At 43.2% G+C, this 22,212-nt stretch overlaps 1 protein-coding gene across 3 annotated transcripts in view; it reads left to right on the top strand.

Moving 5' to 3' along the window:
* The first annotated feature begins 2,804 nt into the window (after positions 1 to 2,804).
* The window catches only part of CAPN5 (calpain 5), a 157,273-nt gene continuing 137,865 nt past the window's right edge, over positions 2,805 to 22,212 (top strand). Inside the window, exons 1-2 of one of the 3 annotated variants that reach the window (XM_072610774.1) lie at positions 2,806 to 3,068; positions 9,063 to 9,184. The gene's annotated coding sequence lies outside the window, so the exon portion shown is untranslated. Of the gene's footprint in view, positions 3,069 to 9,062; positions 9,185 to 10,768; positions 10,851 to 22,212 lie in introns of those variants that run through there. The other 2 variants (XM_072610775.1, XM_072610773.1) reach the window with 2 other exon arrangements.

Raw genomic sequence — 22,212 nt, 5'->3', positions numbered from 1 at the left:
TTCAGGGAGCTACTGGAGTTTATTGAATAGGGGGGTGATTCGGTCCCCTCAAGTCTAGTATTCTTACTTCACCACATGGCTGCCATCAGACAAAAACCTAACAAGTGTCCAAGGATGGGTGCTGTCCAATCCCTCCGACCCTCGGTTCTTTTGTAAGCTATGACTTCTATACTAACTCTACACTCCTACCTTCCTTTCTTTTTTTTTAGGTTATACATGTAAAATCATATGAATCATATCTTCACATTATTCATGTTGTGAAAGAAGAATCAGAACAAAAAGAAAAAGCCACAAGAAAGAAAAAACAAAAAGAAAGTGAAAACAACGTGCTTTGATCTGTATTCAGATTCCACAGTTCTTTGTATGTGGATGGCATTCTCCATTATGAATCCTTTGGCATTGTCTTAAATGGTTGTATTTCTGAGAAGAACTAAGTCTATCATGGTCGATCATCAAAGAATGTTGCTATTACTGTGTATAATGTTCTCTTGATTCTTGTTACTTCACTCAGCATCAGTTCATAGAAGTGTTTCCAGATTTTTCTGAAACCATCTCCCTCATCATTTTTCATAGCACAATGGTATTACATTACATTAAAATTCCACAACTTGTTTAGGCGTTTCCCAATTGCTGGGCATCCCCTCAATTTCTAATTCTTTGCCAACACAAAAGAACTACTTTAATATTTTTGTATATGTGGGTCCTTTTCCTTTTTTTATGATCTCTTTGGGATACAGACCTATTAGTGCTGTTGCTGAATTAAAGCTACCTCCCCCATCTTGACTCCATGGTGAACCAGTTCAATTCTGTACTGTCCCAAACTGAACACATTCTGTTTCCCCTAGGGCCCTCTTCCTTTCTAAACTTCTGTAGCACCACCATCCTCCCCCGGAGTCCCAACCAAGGGGTCATCCTTGACTCCTCACTATCTTTCACTCCCGTCTTCAATCTGTTGCCAAGTCCTTTCAATTTCACCTCTGTAACATCTCTCTTATACACCCCTCCTCTCTTTTGCTATTGCCCCCATTCTAGTACCAGGCTCTTGTCACCTCATGCCCAGACAATTTCAATACCCTCATGGTTGGTGTGCTCATCTCAAGTTTCTCCTCAAGCTCATCCTTTACTCAACTTCCAATGTAATTTTTCTAAAGCGCAGGTCCAACCATATCACCTTATGGTACCCCCTTAACTGGTTTCTATCGCCTCCAGGATCAAACATAAAACCTTTTGTCTGGCTTTCAGAGCCCTTCGTGACCTAAACATTTACTATGTGCCAGATACATTATCTCATTTGATCCTCAGAATAACCTGGGAGGAAGGTGCTATTGTTATACCCATTGTAGAGTTGAGGAAACGGAGGCTGACAGAGGTTAAGTGACTTTCCCAGGGTCACGCAGCTAGACAGGGAATGTCTGAGGTCTGATTTGAACTCAGCTCTTTCTGTCTCCAGGCCTTGTACTCTATCCATTGAGGCACTGATAAGGTCTTTATAAATTATCTTGTCCAACTCCCTTATTTTATATATGAAGACACCTAAGGCCAAAGAGGTTAGGTGGATTGACTAAAGTAGAGATTGGGAGTGCTTGGCCTTGAGGCCACATGTGGACTTCTAGGTCCTTGGGTGCAACCTTTTGAATCCAAGTTTAACTGAACAAATCCTTTTATTAAGGGGATTTGTTCTGTGAAGTTTGGATTCAGTCAAAGAGTCCCACTTGAGGACCTAGAGGGCCACATATGGCTTTGAGGTCACAGGTTCCCCACCCCTGTAAAAGGTAGTATGTAGCAGGACTACAATTTGAACTCAGATCCTCTGACTCTCAACCCAATACCTCTACCAAAAGATGATGCTATGCTGCCCACACTAGAAGTCTTCAGGCAAAGGATGAAATTATAACTTCTGAGGCATGTGGCAGAAAGGATTTTTTAATTTTTGGTAATGATATGTCATCTCTTCCAATTGTGACAGTCCATGACCCAAAAGTTCCTTCCTGTGATCTTTCTTCTTGGCCGTCTTGTCCTTTCAAGGCTGTGTGTGGATAATTGGGGAGAAAAGTATGCAAGTGAGATGAGAAAGTCTGGGAAAATGGGGAAACCAAAAATAGGAAGTGATAGAGAACGATAAGAGAAGGTGTTAAGGAATCACGGGGATGGGGTGAGAGACTAAGGAAGGGGGAGACAGAGATGGAGAAGAGAGAGAAAAGGAGATGGTAGACAGAGGCAATAGGGAGAGGAACAGGAAACCCCAGAAAGAGTAGTGAAAAGAGAGGGACATCAGAAATGGAGAAGAGAGAGAAAGGGAGATGGTGGACAGAGGCAACAGGGAGAGGAACAGGAAGCCCCAGAAAGAGTGGTGAAAGGAGAGGGACATCAGAGATGCGGACTGGAAGAGGAAGTGATGAGATGGAAGATGGGCAGAGAAGGGAAATGGGAGAAGGGATACAGGAAGTGAGGACGAGGAAGCAAAAAGGGAATGAGGGTGATGAAGATGTGAGTAGGCAAAAGGGAGACTGGGAGAAGAGTTGGGGAAAGGTTTAAGAAACAGTAAGATGGAAACCTGGGGAGAATGGGAAATGAGGAAGAGACTGGGAGCGAGAAGGGGGCAGAGAAGGAAGAGGTGCATCGATCACAAAGTTTCTCTTTCTAACTCAGCCCTTTCCCACTCGCTTGCTAGCTTGCTCCAAGCCTGGACGCCCCCCTCGGTCCCCTACCAGCCTGTCTTTTGGAACAAGTCCGCATGCGCGGCTTCGCCCCCTTCCCCTCCCCACCCTTCTCGTCCCCTCTGAGGCCCCGCCCTTTGTCCTGATTGGATCGGAGGGCTGGGGCCCCGAGAGTCAGAACCCTGCGGGGATCGTGAGCCGGAGGAGTTGGCGCCGCAGCCTCTGAGCCTCTGCCGGGCGGCGGGAGCACCTGGCTGGCCGACACACCTTCCCCCCTGCGCAGCACCCTGCCACAGCCGCCACTAGCACTGCCACCAAGGGGAGCGAGCCCACGTCTGGCGACAGCCGCACCTTCGGCTCCTTCCTGCCCAGGATCGTGCCTCCGCTGACCGCCGGGCTTGCCACCCTCAGGTAGGAGGCTCCTTGGGGGCGCCTCGGGCGGTGTGGGGTTGTGTATGTGCGTGTGATCATGCGGTGTCAGGGCACGGTGTGAAAAGTGCATCTGCCGTGTAGTGGTGTGTGGGGTGCCCCTCTGTGTGTCTGGTGGCATTATGCGTGGTTTATATATAGGCTGGGTGTGCGGCTCGTAGTGGGAGTGTATAGACGTATATATGCATGTACATGTATATATGTGTGTATGTGTCTATGGGCTGTGTCAGAAAGAGACTGTGGGTGTACACGCATGCAGTGTCTTGAGAGACAGAGAGTGTGTGTGATTTATATGTAATCTGTGGGCCGTAGCAGGAGCATATATATCTTTAGGGGCGTGTCTGAGAGAAATAGAGTGTGGTGTCATTGTGAGTGGTATATATATCGTCTGTGTGGCCTATAATGGGAGTGTGTGTATGGGGGTGTGTCTGAGACAGTGTATGTGTGAGAGGCTGGTAAGAGAAGGGGTGTGTGGTGTTTGAGGGAAAGTCAGTTTAACAAGTATTCAAGCATTTATTAAACACCTACCATGTGCTAGGCAAAAGGAATGTAAAGGCAAAAAGAAAACAGTTTGTTCTTAAGCGTGTGTTGTGGATATCAGGTTTGTATTTGTGTGTGGAAGAGAAAAAGAGTGGTGGGAAATGGATGTGATGAGATTGTGATGTGTGCGCATAATTGTGAAGTTGTGTTGGGTGAGATTGTGAGGGAGTACGTATGGTGTGTGAGACTGGGGGATGCTAGGAGTGTGTGAGATTGAAAATGGTTGGTAAATGTGTGTGAAGTGTGAGTTTGTGTGAATGTGTGGTCTGTAGGTGTGAGACTGAGAGTAAGGGATGTGTTTAGTGTGAGACTGTGAGTGTGATATATGAGGCTGGGAGACTGTGTGGTGTGAGGTTGTAAAAGTATGTGGTGGTGTGTAACTGAGACTGTGAGATGGAGCTGGAGTGTGTGGGTCATTCGAAGACAGAAACCCCCAATCACGACTCTCTACCCCAGGAAGTGTCCCCCCTGTTAGGGGGCCTCCTTGAGAAGGAGGGCATGGTGTGGGGGAGGGAGGCCAAAGGAAGGAATCTGTTTGTTTTGTTATGAACTACGTGACCATGACTGCAATTTCCCCCCTCCCCCCTTCTCTGCCTCTGCAGAGACCCCAGGGAGCTCTGGGAGCTGAACCTTGCTGGTGGTGTTCCTTTTCTTTCCCCCCTTGTTTGCCTTCCTTTCTCTGACCTCGTTTTGAGTTATGGAGGAAAAGTCCCACCTCCCTGACCCCTCCTCCTTCCATCCACTGACGATTTACAGCTGGAAGGAGCCTCAGAGATTCTGGAGCCCGGCCTCCTCCTTTTACAGAAACCGAGGCCCACAGAGCTGAAGTGACTTGTATGGGTTTAGTGGAAGGTCTGTGGCGTTGGACGCTGTAGTCCTGTGATCATATCCCTGCCCTGAGGCTGTGTAACCCTGGGAAAGTAAATTCCTGAGCTTCAGTTGCTTGTGTAAAGTACAGGTAAAAATAATTCTCACACTATCCTGAGCTATACTGAGGTAAGAGGGAAGGAGAAGGGAAGAAACATTTATTAAGCACCTACTTTCTATGCCTGGGCACTTTGCCAAGCACGTTTTACAAATATTTTCTCATTTCATCCTCATAACAACCCTGCGAAAAATACTCTACTCTGATCCTCATTTTATGGTTGAAGAAACTGAGGCTGAGATAAGTGACAGCTCATAATTGTCTGAGGCTAGATTTGAACTCCATTCCCTTTACTCCAGACTCAGTGCTCTCTCCACCTAGCAGAGCCACCTGGCAACCTCCAGAAGAAAATCTTGAATTATTCATCTATTATATTCATCCAAAGTTACACAGCGAGTGTTGGTTTATTCCGATCTTGGAGGGGGGCATTAAAAACACATGGCTTTTTCTAGGATCCCACGCTCACAACCTCCTCTCCTTGGCCAGTTACCCTTCTTTTTTCCTATTCTTAACACTCCCTTAAATGTCCTTCAGTGCTTCTAAAGGCTTAATTTCCTTTGCTTACCTGCTCCCCAGTTCCTCATCTTTAGGGATTTGATCCCCAAAGGAAGGGTGAAGCTTCCTTTCTTTCTCTCCCTTCTCTAGCTAGAAGCTAAGCCTTCATAAACCCCTAGGATTAGAGGGAAAGAGCTTTGAACTTGGAGTCAGAAAGACCTGGATTCCAATCTTAACCATCAACATTTAGTGGAATTAAGTCTCCAGGCAAAAAGTCTGTCCTCTCCCTGGCCTTGTTTCTTCTTCAACTTGTAAAATGGGGATAATTCCAGTACTTGTAATAGCTACCCTAGAAGGTAGCTGTGAGCATCCGACTCACAAATAGCTAATGCGAGGTCATTTATAAAGTACCAGATAACTGCTATATTCTTGATTATTTCCATCCCACAACTGGTATGGTTGTTTAGGGGGATGATAGGAGAGAGATTCTCCAATATCTGGGAACACAAGATTTGGAACCAGGGATCCTGGTTCAAATCCTTGCTCCATTGCCTACAGCTTGTGTAATGTAGGCCAAATCACTGGCCTTCTCTATGCCCTAGTAGAGGAAGGAATTGGACTAGATGGTCTTTCAGGTTCCTTTCAGTTTCTAACCTTTTATATGCAAAGATCACTTCCATCTCTGACATTCTGTGTTCTGAGGTCCCTTCCAGCTGTGACATTTTATGTTCTGAGGCTCATTTCAGCTTTGATGCTCTACGTTCTTGTATTTTAGCTCAGTCGTTCAATTCTGTGGTCCTTTCTAGCACTAATTCATAAGCAATAAACTATCTCTGAAAAATCTCTTTTTTTAAGAGGGAGGGCAGTCTTGACTCTGCTAAGTTTGCCTCTTTTTACCTGTCATTTCCCCCCCCCCAGGGAAGAACTATCTTTAAATCACTTCCAGCCAGGGCCACTCCTTAATGTGTCTATCAACCATATAAGAAACAGGGAAGGAAAAGAAATGGTAAGATCTGGTACTTGGATCTATGTGGGCCCTACCTCAAGGAGTTTCTACACCTGGTCCTACAGGGTGGTGCAATGGATTGACTTTTGAACCTGGAGTTAGGAACACCTTGGTTCAAATCCTGCCTCAGAGATTTAACTTTGTGATCTTTGGACAAGTCACTTACCCCTCTGTGCCTGTTTTCTCATCTGTAAAATGAGACCTACCTCCCAGATTTGTTATGAGGATCAAATGAAATAACACACAAAATACTTTGTAAACTTCAAACTGCTATACAAATACTAGCAATAATAATAATTATTAATTATTTTCATTAGCAGTGATTTTATTACTGTTAATTTTATTAAATAATAAATTATAACACTATTATGATACATTAGCAGTAATTTAATTGTTAACAATAATTCATATTGATTTATTATTAATTATAATTACAGGGAACTCAATCCAGCTAGTCAATGAGTGCTAAAATGTGTGATACGGACTCACGTGCTGTAGGAAATTCAGAGGAGAGATAGATCTGGGAAGGCTTCATGGAGAAGGGCTAGGATTTGCTCTTCTACTTCATATGGTGTTCTGTACCTAGAAGGGACTAGTGAGGGTTATGAGCCATGAACATTCCATAGCTTTTAGCAGACATTTATAAAGTGCCTGTTGTGTGCAAAGCCTTATGTTATGATCCTTGGGATGAGGGAGATGAGATTACCAAATTCTTGCCATAATGCAGTTTATAATCTAGTAGTGTGTTTATTTAAGTATTTCTAGGAATTGTGATTTCATCAATATGGACAGAGATCTCAGCTCCTCAGTGGATGGTTTGTGAATTGCTTCAACCAGAAAAAGTGTGTTCCTCCCCCCCCCCCCCCCCCGCAACCCCCCTTGGCTAATATTCTTATGATAAACTTTCCCATGCTATATTTCCCCATGCGTTGTTACTCTGGTTGTCACATGAAAGAGATACATAGTTGATCATCTTCCCTCTAAGATTATCTCCCACTTACTATATATAGAATAATTATCATTAGATATTATCTATATTATATAGTATATACCTAGCTTGTTTGCATGTTCTCACCTCCATTGGATCATGACCTCCTTGAGGGCAAGGATTGTGTTTTTGCCTTTCTTGGTATCTGTGGTGCTTAGCACAGTGCTTCCTATATATAAATGCTTAATAAATGCTTGGTGACAGACTGACTAAATTGCTAGTCCTGTACTTGAAGGCTTCCCAGCTTGATATAACCAGCCAGAACTTTTCACCACAGGGGCAAAACTTTTGAGAACCTAGGGATCACCTCCATGGCACAGCAAGGAAAGGACAGAAAAATATGATAGAAATTGACAAGGGCCAAAGAGGACTATAGAATGCTATGGAAAGAGTGATATTGATGGGGCCAGGGTAGGATCCTGGGGAAGGCTTTGATCTGGACCTTGAAGGACAAAGAACACATCGACAAACAGCAGAGTTTGGGGGCAATACTGACATGAGCAAAGACGAAGATGGGCTGTGTCTGGGGGAGGGGACCGGGAGAAGCAGCAGTAAGCTGCCCAGATTGACTGAAATAGAGAGTCCATGGGGTGGGAGGGGAATAGTAGTGGGAGCTATGCCTGGAGAGGGAGACTGGAGCCCAATTTTAGAGGAGAAAGGATTAGGGCATTCCAAAGGGGGAATATTATGTGGGCCTGGGGAAAAGAACAGCTGTCCCTAGGCAATTTGGGAAGAAACTCATCTTGAATTGGATGGGTCATTTGGAGACATTCCTTTATGTCTGGGGTTCGGGTGCACTTAATTTTTAAGTATATTGGTAACTATTTCAATATAGTTTCCTTTGTATTTTATGCAGTTAGTAACATTATTCTGAGAAGGGATCCATCCCCTTATCACATGAATCCATGACATAGAAAATGTTAAAAATGGCAGTCAATCTTTTTATTAGTAATGAGCGCTATCAGAGATTGGTAAGACTTGGGTTGTCCCCAGAGGGCTCACCTTCTTATATCCACATAAGCAGATATACATAAGTATAAGGTAGAATTTTAATCAATGCTTCTTTCCTTCCAACCTTCCCTCTTTGTGTCTGATCTGAAATGGGTGGAAATACAACATGGAATGGGTTGGGAATACAACTGAAATTGGATTGAAGTGCTGGCTCGTGGTGTGACTGAGGGCAAGTTTAGATCCCACTCCTAGTTGGAAGGACGCTCATCCCAGCCTCCTCATTTTACAGATATACAGGAAATCCAAGTCCTTAGAGGTTCAGTGATTTTCCCAAAGTCCCAATGCGATAAGCCAAGACTGGATTTGCACTCAAGTCTTCTGACTCCAGTTCCATTGTTCTTTCCCCTCAACCTAGCTGTGTCATTTCCTGTCTTTGAGTGTTGGGTTCCTTATCTGGAAAATAAGAATAAAGAATGCTTGGGCATTACAACCCCACCCCAACCCCCCACTGAGGACTGAGCTTTGTAAGCTTTAAAATGCTGTGGAAGTAGAGCTCCAGAGGGGGTGGGGCATCGGAGAACGAATTAGGGCTAATCTTTAAGATCCAAATCCTATGATCCTTTTTCTTTTGTGTGCTCATTTTCACTCCTCTCCTCTTCAGCCCATGCTGTCTTGCTCTACTCAACGATGCCTCTTCATTCATTTAGCCTCCCCACTCCTTCCCTGCTATTGTTCTCCATCCTCCCCTCCTAACAAAAATGGAATTTAGAACACCTGTCCCTCTGTAGCTTAGAAATGCATCTGATAAACTTATCTGGCCCGGAGTCAGACCTGGTTTCAAATCTAGTCTCAGAGACTTGCTAGCTGTGAGTGGGCAAGTCACTTAACTCTGTTTGCTTCAGTTTCCTCATCTTTAAAATGAACCAGAAAAGGAAATGGCAAACCACTGCCAGTATCTTTGCCAGGGAAATCCTAAAATAGGGTCATGAAGAGTCAAACACGATTAAGATGACAGAATAGCAGCAGTAATACAACCTATTCTAAGGTGTTCATTGATGTTGATTCCTTCAGATGCTTTACTTCGGCTGTATGAAGACAGACCTCTCTGGGTTGGAAGCAGAGACCTAAGGCCTTTCCTAATCTCCTTCTGGAACTTGACTTGAAAGAATAAAATATCATCTTCTTGAGGCAAAGTATGTTTTACAGTTTGTTTTTATGGGTATTTATTAAGCACTGAATAATATTTGTTGAATTCAATTGACTTAAAAGAGAAATTGAGATCTGCCCTTCAGTCCTATCCATATTCACACGTATGTATACACACTTATATGTGTATGTTTGTATGTGTATACACACATACATATATGTGGAGAGTCCTTTGTAAACTACAAGCCCTTCTGCTTAAGAAAATGGTCAAGGTCTTTTGTTGACCTGGAAGTTTCAAAGAATCTAAACATCCTTGAGATGAAAGTGACCTTAGAACACAGAATGGTAGGACAGAGGACTCAGAATGTCCAAACTGTAAGGAATTTTAGGGCATTGAATATAGGGCTATATAAAGGCTCTTAATAGAAGACTGAGAGATAGAGGGGACCTAAGAAACTCTCTAAGTCTAGGTTAACCCTCCCTATTTTACAGATGAGAAGACTGAGGCCCAGAGATACTGTTACTTGCCCAAAGTCACAAGCACTATGTATCAGAGGCAGAATTTGCACTTGGATCCTTTGATTCAGAACCAGTGCTCTTTTTACTGTGTCACACTGCTCATAATAATAATTAAGAGCACTTATTTATATGTCTAGTTTTTTGCCATCCTCATAATCACCTTGTAGCAGGATGTGCAAGTATTATCTCTATTTTACAGATGATTAAAACTGAGGCTAAGAGAGGTGAAGTGTCATATTCATGGTTACACAACTGGTAACTGTTGGGGTCAAGACTTAAATTCAGGTGATCCCTGAAAGTCCCTTTCAGCTCTAAAAGGGTCCTATGACCCTTTGTCATTTTCCTGCTCATGAAAATTCATTTTCTCCTTTCCTGTTGCCTCTAGGATAAATGATAAGCTCCGCTGGCCCAGCATGGAAAGCCCTTCTCCTTCTAACTCCAACCTCTCTTTTCACATTTATTTCCCTTTCCTGCCTCTTACACCCTTTATGTCCTAAACTATATTCCCTGCCGTTCCCTAAACATGACATTCTATCCCTCTTCATGTGTTTTCATGTATTTTCTATGGATCCTCCTTTTTTTCTCACCTCTCCTTCTTAGAATCGCTTCCTTGTTCAGAGTTCTGCTCAAGTACTGCCTCCAACATAAATAAGGCTCCGTGACAAATCCTTTCACAGTTACCATGTATATATTTTGTATCCACCCCTCTGTGTGCATGTATCCCCACAGAAGGAAGTAAACTCTTTGAAAGCAGAAAATGTTTCATTTTTTGACTTTGTATCCCCAGCACCTAGGACAGCACCTGGCACATAGTAGGTACTTCATAAGTGTTAGTTGAATTAAATTGAATCATGATTTCTAACTCCTTTGTCATGCCTGAATTCTTTCTGGCTACTCAGCTCTTCTCTCAGAAAGCTCTCCCTGTCCTGGTCAATAATAACTGAATATGGTGTTCAGTGCTAGGAATACAAAATTGATGCTGCACAGATCCTGCCCTCCCAGCTATAGTCATAGAATCCTAGGTTGTCATAGTGGGAAGGAGCTGTTGTCAGCTCAACCAAGTCACCGTCTCATCCTCCCCCCAACTTTCACCACCCTTACTTATTTGATAGGTGATGAGCCCAGGGCCCAGAGAGACTACGCAAGAAGTGAGTGGCGGAGCAGGGATCCAAATCTTGGTCCCCTGCCTCTCAGGCCAGCTTTTTCCACTGGGCTGTACCATGTAAAGTTCCTTCTTGTTCTTTTCCAAGGACTCTATTGCTTCCTATGTCATTCTGGGCCCAGGGCCTGATGTTGTGGTATGAACCATTTGCTATCTGACATTCTTCCCATGGATGCTTGTGTTTTTCTTTAGCCAAAAGAATTTCTCTCTAATGGTAGAATTTCAGGCATCAGCAATAGACTGAGGGTGGTGTAGATTCTGGGGGAAGGAGGAGGGAGTGTGATAGGAACTACTGGTGCCTCTCAAATTGTATTATAAAAATGACTGTCTCATTCAAGCTATTGGAATTTGGCCAAAGATGATGCATATTCAGAGGAAGAGAAAGGGAAGATGTTGGAGAAACAGCTTCTTTTCTGAATATCATAATGATAACACACTTATAAAAAGACAGCTCAGTTGAACATTTATTAAACATCACATGATGTGGTTTTAGACTGAAATCGAGATAGGCAGTGCAAGTGTGATTATCTCCATTTTACAGTAAATGACTTTCTCATAGCTGTACTTGTTGTTCATTTGTTTCGTTGGTGTCTGACTCTCTGTGACCCCGTTTAGGTTTTCTTGACAGAAAAAGTGGAATGGTTTGCCATTTCCTTCTCCAGCTCATTGTACAGATGAGGAAACTAAGACAAACAGAGTGAAGTGATTTACCCTGTGTCACTTGTGTCTGAAACTGAATTCAAACTCAGGTCTTCCTGACTCCAGGCCAGACCTTCTATCCACTGCACCACCTAGCTGCCCTCCCACATCTATACTGGACAAGTATCTCAGAGAATCAGAGACACTCAGAATTGGAAGGCACCCCAGAGTTTATCGCTCCAACTTGTACCTGAATAAGAATTCTCCCTGACATTCTGGCCAAGGAGCCAGTCTGCTTCTGATGGAAAGCCTCCAGTGGTGGGGACCTCAACTTGTCTGCCCAAGTTTGGGCTTGATTGGAGAAGGCCTTGAATATCAGGTTAAGGAGTCTGTCAGGTCCATTTGACAGCCAGTGATAAGAATGTAATAAAATGATAAGAGCAACTCCTTCTTCTGTAGTGCTTTATAGCAGTAAAACTCACATAGAAACAAGGGCCGTCAAACTGCACATAAGGATCCCTTTGGGCTGCATATTGACAAGAAAACCACATCTTAATTTTATCTGTGTTCTATTATATTTTTATTTATTTTGCTAAATATTTCCCAATTGCATCTTAAGTGAGCCCAGGCTCACTCTGAAGTGTTGTGAGACTGCATGCATGTTGTGGGCACACACATGTAAGTGTGTCACCATGGTGCCAGCTGGCAAAAAGCAGCGTGGAAGCAATCAGCTTGAGGTGGGGCTGGGCAGAGGAGGCTTCTTGAAGGGGGTAGTTACCAAGGAAAGAAGGGAGAGATGGATGAGGGCTGGTGCTAAGGAGGGAAAGGACAGATTAGAGTGGAGAAAGCACATGGGAGGAGGGAACTGGGCAGATTTGGGGCAGGGTAGTGGGGCAGGAGCTGAGGGTCTGTGCCAGGGGTTATCCCTCAGAGAACCTGTTTAACCCTTTCCTGTTTCTCCCATCCTCTAGGTCAGATAGAATCTCAGTATTGATGATGGTGATGGTGATGAAGGTGATGGTGGTGATGATGGGAAAAGTGAGATAGTTGTAATAGCTATCGAGAGGCAGCCTGACAGATTGGATACTGTTTTTAGCTTTTGAATTAGGAAGACCTGGATTCAGGTCTCACCTCAGAAGCTTACTAGTTGTGAGGCTCTGGGCTAGTGTGTCACAACTTCTCAATACCCTCAGGCGTTTCTTTCAGGTTATAAGTGGCTCAGCAGTTGTCATTCTGCAATGGTAGAGGGCATTTCTCCCTCAGTATTTCTCTACAATGATGAAATCACAGGTCAAGTCTGCTCCTTTCCCCACCCCCCAACCCCAAAAAAGAGCTCAGGGCTTTCCATGCAGCAACCTTTGAAGTAGGAAGGGCAAGGATTATTGGCTGCATTTCAGAGATGTAGAAAGAAGCTCAGAGTTAATGACTTGGTCAGTGTCTCATGGCTAGGAGTTGTTAGCACCAGGACTGAGGGATGCTCAGCTCCCTTTGATGCTTATCTAGCTCTGAAAACCCAGGAGCTGAGCTACAGCCTCCAGACTGGAAGATGTGTTCCTGGCAACTTATGTCTTCGTTCAGGTCCTGGCACCCAGGGAGGAATGGTGATGCTGCTGAGAAGTCATTACTTGTGCATGATCCTCAAAGCTCTGTGAAGTAGGTAGAACAGAAATTAACATGAGAGCTCACCAATGTATGATGGAATGAATACTGACTAGCCCAGGAATCAGGAAACCTGGGTTCTAGTTCTGGCTTTGTCACTAACTTGTCTTGTGGTCTTTGATGATCCACTCTCTCCTTTTCTTGGCTTTACTTTGCTCAGAATGAAGGGGTTGAATGAGATGACCTTTTCTAGGGATGACATTCTTGGATTATGTGAGTCTGAGCCCAATGCACAGATAGGAAAAACAAGGTGAAGAGGACTAAGGTGAATTGTCTAAGGTCATGCAGTGAGTCGGTGACATCCACTGAGCCTGGAGCCTAGGTCAAGTGGTAGTGGTAGACTAGTGAAGTCTCTGGCCTGTTGGCAGACTAACGTTTCTGTTTTTGTTTTGGAGACAATCAGGGTTAAGTGACTAAGCTAGCAACTTTCTGAGACTGGATTTGAGCTCAGATCTTTCTGACTCCAGGGCCAGTACTTTATCCACTGTACCACCTAACTGCTCCCAGAATAATGTTTTTAGATATTTGAAAGAAATGTTTCAGTTAGAGGTCAGTCAACAGATATTTATTTTTCATTTAGTAGTATTTTATTTTTTTCCAGTTACATGTAAAGACAATTTTCAACATTAATTTTTTGGAAAGATTTTTGAGTTCCAAATTTTTCTCCCTCCCTCTCCCTCTCCCCATCCCTGGTAAGCAATCTGATATAGGTTATACATGTGCAGTCAAGTAAAACATTTCCACATTCGTCATGTTGTGAAAGAAAAACAGAACAAAAGGGAAAAAACCACACACACACACACACACAAACCCCACCCCCCCAAAAGTGAAAATAGCATGCTTTGATCTGCCTTCAGACTCCATAGTTCTTTCTCTGGATGTGGACAGCATTTTTCATCATGAGTCCTTTGGAGTTGCCTTGGATCATTGTGTGACTGAGAAGAGCTAAGTCATTCACAGCTGACCATCGCACAGTGTTGCTGTTACTGCGTACCATGTTTTCCTCAGCATCAGTTCATGTAAGTCCAGATTTTTCTGAAATCCACCTGCTCATCATTCCGTATAGCACAGTAGCAACAGATATGTATGAAATACCTACTGTGTACCTGGCCCAGTGCTAAATGTTAGTGATACAAAGAAAGGCAAAAGATAGTCCCTGTCCTCAAAGAGCTCCCCATCTAATAGGGAAAACAGCAGGCACATAACTATATAGAAACAAGCTGTGTATGCAAACATACACACACGTGCATACATACACACACAACATACATACATTGGAGATAACCAACAGATGGAAGGCAGTAGCATTAAAAGGGTTGGGGAAAAGCTTCCTGTAGGAGGTGGATTTGCCTTGGGACCTGAAGCAAGCTGGGGAAGCCAGAAGGTGGAGATGATGAGGGAGAGAATTCCATGTGTAGAGGATAGCCAATGAGATGAAGATATGATTCCTCCCCCACCCCCCATACTGATTGGGGTCCATGGGTGCTAGGTTAAGAATCCTTGGCTTAGGTGGTCTGACTTGCATTCCCTTGCTCTTAACATTGAGCCAGGAAAATGTGGTGAGAACATGTACAGCCATTAGCCATACCCTCAGATATGTATGTAAGCACACACAATTCTCATGTTATGACCATACAGACACGTGTCCCCAGACACACACAGACACACACAGACACACACGCGCACACACGTATCTTCAAGCCAGGAGGTAACCTGTGATTCCATTTATCCTCACAGGACAGGATCAAGCTTGTTCTTCTCAGTTTCGCTTTTCTTCTGTATGAGCCTCTTGTTACTGTTTGGAAGTTCTGTTTCATGTCTCACTCCATCTGTCCCTCTTTGACATCTGTATTATGAAAACTTTTTTGGTCTTAAAAAAGTCTTATTTTCCTAATATCCTGAGAAGGGATAAGACAAGACAAGGTAACGCTTTTTTTTTTTTTTTTTGAGACAATTGGGGTTAAGTGACTTTCTCAGGGTCACACAGCTAGTAAGTGTCAACTGTCTGAGACCAGATTAGGATTCAGGTTCTCTGACCCCAAGGCTGGTGCTTTATCCACTAGACCACCTAGTTGCCCCAAGAAGGGGAGCCTCTTGTGGAACACCAACACTCTCACCCAAACCTACACCCCATCACCTTTCATACCCTTTCACATACTTAGACTCTCTCACACTTTTCATGTTCATACATTCCCATACATCTACATGCTCACATCTATCCTCCCCACTTTGATGCACACCCACTCACCCACATATGCCATTTCCACATATATCCATACCCACAGTGGGGTGTGGTAGAAAGAACACAGGATTTAGAGTCAGGGGGCCTGAGTTCAAATCCTGATTGTGTCACTTACTACCTTTGTGACATTGGTCAGGTCACTTAATTCTTCTGAGCCTCAGTTCTTCAACTGTAAAATGCAAGGATTAGACTGGATGACCTAGAATGGCCCTTCCATGTATGGTTCCTCCCCCTAGATGCACACATATCTACAAATGGTCCTATTCGCCCATGCCTCCTTCCTCACATAGACTCACTACACATAGGAATATAAAGTATTCCTGTATACTTACTTATGTATCCTTATACTCATATACAAACATCCCCACAAGCCTACAGTACCACAAAACACAACACATGCAAATATGTTTGTGTACACTCACATATATTGTATGCATGCATACACACATGTATTTATGTATACACACATATCTGCATACATGCTTTCTAAATGACCAGCCCCATAGTTGACAGGGATGATGTGGTATTAAAAAAAGCCTTCTTTCCTCACTCTTCCTTCACTGGCCTGTCACATTGCCAGAAATTCCACTATTAGAGTGTTGATTTGTAATCTTTCTGTCATATTTGCTCTCAGTAAACTTGAACACTCCTAGTGACAGGATGTTCACTCACCACCTCAAGTAGCTGGTTCTATTTTCAGACAGCTCTAATTTTTTGGGAAGTTTTCTTTATATTGAATTGAAATCTGCCTGGATGGAACCTTCGTCCTCCCCTCCCCTCCTCTTCTTTTCCTCTTTAACTTCTCCCCTCCTAGCCATTACTATTACTCTTCTGGAACTATCCCTTCCACATCATGGGGGTTAGGGGCACGGTGTCCCTGCAGTCTGGAAAAATCTGTGTAAAAATTTTTAGCCCTCCCTTCAGACCAGAGAAGAAGTCTGAATTTTTTCTTTTTCTTTTATGGGGTATTTACAGTGTGTTATTGTAAAATTTGGATTAAGTATTTGGTCATAGGCTCTGTGTTGTCCGTTGGCCTTCGTGTGTCATCTGAAGCTTCTGCAAAACTCCCCCAGAATTCCCATTTAATTTTTAACCTTTATTTATTTATTTATTTTTAGGTTTTAACATTCACTTCTATAAGATTTTGAATTCTAAAATTTCCCCCTCCTTCTACTCCCCCTTCACCAAGACCATGAGCAATCTGATGTATGCTATACATGGTCAATCATATTAAACATATTTCCACATTAGTCTTGTAAGAAAGAATTAGAACCACAGGGAAAAACCATGAGAAAGAAGAAACCAAAAAGATAAAAAGAGAAAATAGTATGCTTCGATCTGTATTCAGACTCCATAGGTCTTTATCCGGACGTGGACAACATTTTCCATCATGAGTCTTTTAGAATTGTCTTAGATCCTTGTATTGCTGAGAAGAGTTAAGGCTATCAAAGTTGGTCATCGCACAATTCCCATTTAATTTCTTATGCTGGCCCTTGATATATCAAAACCACAATGGGGAAAGTCAAATTGTGGAAGGGATAACTGTACTATGCTAACAGCCTACTCACTGGTCTCTGTCTCCAGGCTCTCACCTTCTCAGTGCATCCTGTTTACACTGCCAGAGTAAACTCGTTATGCACAGGGTGTGACCACATTAGAGGCAACTGGGCATAGTGCCAGTGGTGTCCACTCTGAAAGGTTTGAGTCTGCCATTGAGCATAGACTAGCTTTGTGTTTATGCACATACCACTTCAGCTTTGTTTCTTCCTCTGTAAAATAGGGATGGCAATACGCATACTACCTAACAGGGTTGTTGTAAAGTAGGACTTTAGAAAGTTTAAAGTGATAAATCCAAGTCATTATTGGGTAATTGCCCTGCTCAAGAACCCTCAATGGCTACCCACAGCCTGTTGGAGAAATCCCAACACCTCAGTTTGGCACTTGAGGCCCACTTCGTTTTGGCCTAAGCCTTCTTAGTCATTGCTGTCCAAAATGAAATTTCAGACTTCCCCACAACTCTTTTCCTTTTTTCTTACCTCTTCTTCCTTCTCCATTAGACATCCCGGAGGCTAAGTGGAATGACTTGCCCAGAGTCATGGGGCTGGAAATTGAAGCCTCATCCTGGAACTAAAGCTGAATCTCCTATCCCCTAGAAACAGTTCTCTTTCCATTAGGCTGCTCTGTCTCTGCCAAGAGTCACATTAAAACTGGGAAAGATCAACAAGTCCTCAACAAATTGAGTACTAGAAGTGTTGCCAGCCAAGGAATAGATGCTTTAGCTGGAGAGACAATCATTCTCTAAATGAACAGTGGGTGAACGGTGCAAGATAATATATAATTCAGCTGGAGCACTGACATATATTTGCATTTATTAGCTATGTGACCATGGGGAAGCTACTACCTTTAAGCTTTCCTTTTCTTTAAAAATAGAGAAAATTATCTCCCTCTTCTCTCTTTCCATCTCCTTTCTTTTCACATTTCCCACCCCCCTCTTTCTCTTCCTCCTCCCCTCTCTCTCCTTCTATTCTCTTTCTCTCTCCTTTCTTCCCTCTTTGTCTCTCTCTATTCCTTTCACTCCTCTCTCCCTCTCTTCTCCCCTTCTCTCCCATTCTCCCTCCCTCTGCTCTCCCTCCTCTTTCGATCTCTTTCTCCTCTCTCCCTATCTCCCATTCTCCCTCTCCCCTCCCCTTCCCCTCTTTCTCTCTCTTTCTCTCCCATTCTCCCTCTCTCTCCTTCTCCTGTCCCTTTCCCTTCTCTCTCTCTCCCCACTCCCTCCCTTTTTCCTTCCTTTTTTCTCTACCCTTTGTCACCCTCCCCCCCAAGGTTTGTTCTGAAGAAAGCAGTTTGTAAACCTTAAAACACCCTACGTATGTGAGCTTATTATTACAATTCAAACTCTAGGTGCTAGTGGAGAGCAAAAATGAAGGGAAAGGGCATTGTGGGTTTGAGTACTTAAAGGAGCACTGGCGTAGGGGAGGCATAAGCTGTGCACTACAGACTGGGTAGGATTTGGGACTTAGACATGAACCTTAGTGCTGAAAATGCAGCTATAGATCAGGGGTTCTTCACTTGGGACCCTTCCCCCCCCCCAGGGAATACATGGGTAGACATCAAAGGATATGTGAACTTGAATGAAAATTTTTTGGTTATCATTAACCCCTAACTGAAATTGAGCATTTCCTTTAATTATTGAAAAAACATGATTCTGAGAAGCGTCAAATATGAGGAAGTCTTATTAAATAAAAGGGTAAATGTGAGGACCAAGTTGTTAAAGAGGGCTATGGCATAAAACATTAAGAAACCCTGTTAAAGTACATCAAGACCAATGCACTTTTGAGGACTAGAGATGGCAAAAGGCTGCCAAGGGTCACCTACTAGTTTGGCTGGAGAATCAATTCCTGAGACCAAGCCTCTGGACCCCAAGCTCAGGACTCTTCCCACCATGTGGTGCCATGTCAATTGCTTCCCAAACATGTTCCTGAGCCTGGCCCAGGGGCTCATCTATCATGTACAGTTTCCTTCCCCATATTGGGTTTCTGTGTTTTGAAGGTGAGAGAAGCAAATGCCTCAGCAGGCTATAATAAAGTCCATGCAGGGTTCTTAAGCTTTGGGACTCATGCGTCATGCTAAGCAGTGCCCTTAGTAATGCTGATCTTGTTCTTAGCTCACTATTATAGTCCAGAGAGAAATAAGATTGATGAAGCCTCCCCAGGGACCTCTAGTCTCCTGGAACACAGACAGGCAGAACTCAGCCACCGCCTGGGATTCAGATCTTGTAGACACCCCTCCCACAGAGCTCCCAGAAATCACAAAAACAGCCCTGGGCACCAAGACCAGAGATTCATAGATTATCAGAGTGAGAAAGAAGGGAATTCAGTTCCTCATTTTATTAATACTCAAATACTGAAGTGGATTTGGTTTTGATTTGGAAGTTTCCTGTAGCAAAACCCATCCTTGCTAGCCTATCCCAAGTAACTGTTGTCCAAGTCCTCCTGTGAAATTGACATCTCATGCTGGATGCCTCCCTCAATTTCTCCCAACATTGACAGGGTACCAGCTAAGCCCTCTGACTGTCTACCTGCCATTGCTTCCTTTCATTAGGTGATCAGCCCATCTTTGCATCCTGTCATTCAGTTCCTCAATAAGTCCCATCAGATCAGGAGAGCTTAACTGTTTTTTTTTTTTTTTTGGTATTTTGGTACCCCTTTGGCAGTAAATACAGAGGATTACAAAAGAAACCAATTATTTACAGAGGAAGTTGGTAGCTCAGTGGATAAAACACTGAGCCTGGAGTCAGGAAGACTCGAATTAAAATCCAACCTCAGATACTTGCTAGCTGTGTGACTATGGGCCAAGCACTTAGCTTCTGTTTGCATGTTTCTTCAACTGTAAAATGGGGGTGACAACAGCACCTATCTCCCTAGGTTGTTGTGAGGATCAAATGAGATAATCTGTAAAAAGTGCTTACCAAAGTGCCAGGCACATAGTAGGCACTATTTTATAAATGCTCATTCCCTTCCCTCATTCCCTTATAGCGATATAGAAATTTAACTGTTTTCCCATACAAGCTCAGGGACCCCCTGAAATCTGTCCTTGGACCCTTTGGGGGCTTGAGAACCCCTGGTCAAGAACCCTTGCATTAAGTTATAGGTCCCTTTCAGAGCAGGAATTTTGTCACATCTGTCTTCATATCCCTATGGCAGAGCCCAAGGTCCAGCATATAATAGGAACTTAAATATGAGGACCAGGTTGCCCAGGATCATATAGTTAGGGCCAGAACTGGCACGTGAACCCACTTTTCCTGCTTCTTAGTCTAGTGATCTCTCATGAACCCTGTGATCTCTCTGTGGACTGTTTTTGAAATCCTGAAGCTTTGGTTCCTTGTTACCTTTCCTGATTATCACCCCAATGATATTCTCTCTGTGTCTCTCTTTTGGTCTCTGTCTCTGTGTCTCTCTCTGTCTCTGTCTCTCTCCTGCCTCTTTCCCTCCTCTATTTGTTTCTATTTCTCTATCTCTCCTATTTTTCTCTTCTCTTCTGTCTTTCTTTATTCTTTGTCTCTCCCTTCCCCCTTCTCTCTCCGTCTTCTTCCTATTTCTCTCTGTCTCTGTCTCTCCTTGTCCCTCCTTTCGTAACTTTATCTCTCTGTTTCTATCTTTCTCCCTCATCTGATAGTAGCATCCATCTCACAGAGTTATTGTGGTGATATAATCATCATCCTCATCCTCATCATCATCGTAGTTACCACTTACAGTATATGGTGCTTCCTGTGTGCCAAGCCCTGTGCTAAGCTCTCTGCAATTATTATCTCATTATAAAACTCAATTATATAATTACTTACTATCAAATGAAACAACGTCTATAAAGTGCTTTTTAAAGCTGAAAATCTTAAAAGCCGTCATGGTTATTAGTGACCTAATCAGGAGATGAATTTAGGGGCAATGGCTCAGTTCTCTATTAAGGAGGAGGAAAGACCTTGTTCTTGGACTCAGAAAGAAGTCCCCAGGGGCAGGGTTAGCTACTTTTTTTTCTTTTGAGACAAAGGGGTGATGGGGTGATACCAGGTGACTTTGCTCTGAAGGACTTGAAAGTGCAGATGTCACTGAAGGGGATGTGTATGTGTGTGTGTGTATACACATACATATATATATAGGGGATATATATATGTGTGTATGTGATGGACAACTGCAATCCACACGGTATACATACATACATACATGCATACACATATACATAAATGCTTGTATTGTTTAAGACTGTGTTTAAGACTGTCCATGTTAGTATCTTATCACCAAAACATCCCACTCCTTACCTATTCTTCCCAGGGACACAAGAAAGAGACTCTAGAGTCATATTTGGATGCTCTATATCTTCTCCTCATCTTGGAATTCCCAACTCTCTGGAAGGCTGAATTCATAGACAGCCTCTTACACCAGGGGTTCTTTGCCTTTTGGGGTTTCATGGACCCCTTCAGCCATCTGGTGAAACCTAGGAACCCCTTCTCTTAATAAAATAGAATGCATAAGATTATAAAGGAAAGCAAATATGTTGAAATAAAAGTTAAATTTTTTTCCCATCCAAGTTCATAGGGCCCTTGCGATATGCTAAGTTAAGCATCCCTTTTCCACATCTGGCCCTCCAGTTGTTAGTGATTCAACCCTCTTCAAAATGACCTTGTTTTTAACTTGTGTATATTTTTTGTATTTACTAAATATTGTTCATATTTTCTCCCAGTAGAAGGTAAACTATTTGAGCTGAAGGATTATTTCTTTGATTTTGTGTTTCCAGTGCCTTTTATTGTGCCTTCCTGGCATGATACGCACTTTAATAAATGCTGGGTGAGTTGAATGAAGCTGAAGTCAGAAGAGATGGGTGAGGACCTGGCTCCAGGCCGTACTAAAGAGGGGAAGGAAGGGGGAGCTTTTCACTTCTCTTTCTTCACGTGTGAAGAGTGATATTTTCCTTCTTGGTCCTTCAGAACTATGCTGAGGAAAATGCTTTGTAAGACTTAGAGAATTATAGACCCATGGGCATTGGTACAAATTTAAATCATCTTCCACATCATTAAGAAGCAAGACTGTTATGTGAAAAGCAGGCCCGCTGTGGTCAGTTTTGAAGGAAATCCCCCTAAACCCCACAGGAAAAAGGAGAAAGAAGCTTTCTCTTCAGGGGATGATGATTTATTATTTCTATATCGCTATAAGGGAATGAGGGAAGGGAATGAGCATTTATAAAATAGTGCCTACTATGTGCCTGTCTAGAACAGGTTTACCTGCTTTTCTGTCCCAGGGAATCCAACTGGTTTCTAAACTGATATGTCCCCTCTCTAATTCCCTATGGCTTTGCAGGGATGA

Source organism: Notamacropus eugenii, chromosome 5 (assembly GCF_028372415.1).
Source record: "Notamacropus eugenii isolate mMacEug1 chromosome 5, mMacEug1.pri_v2, whole genome shotgun sequence".
Taxonomy (NCBI): domain Eukaryota; kingdom Metazoa; phylum Chordata; class Mammalia; order Diprotodontia; family Macropodidae; genus Notamacropus; species Notamacropus eugenii.
This window is presented reverse-complemented; position numbering and strand designations above follow the sequence as displayed.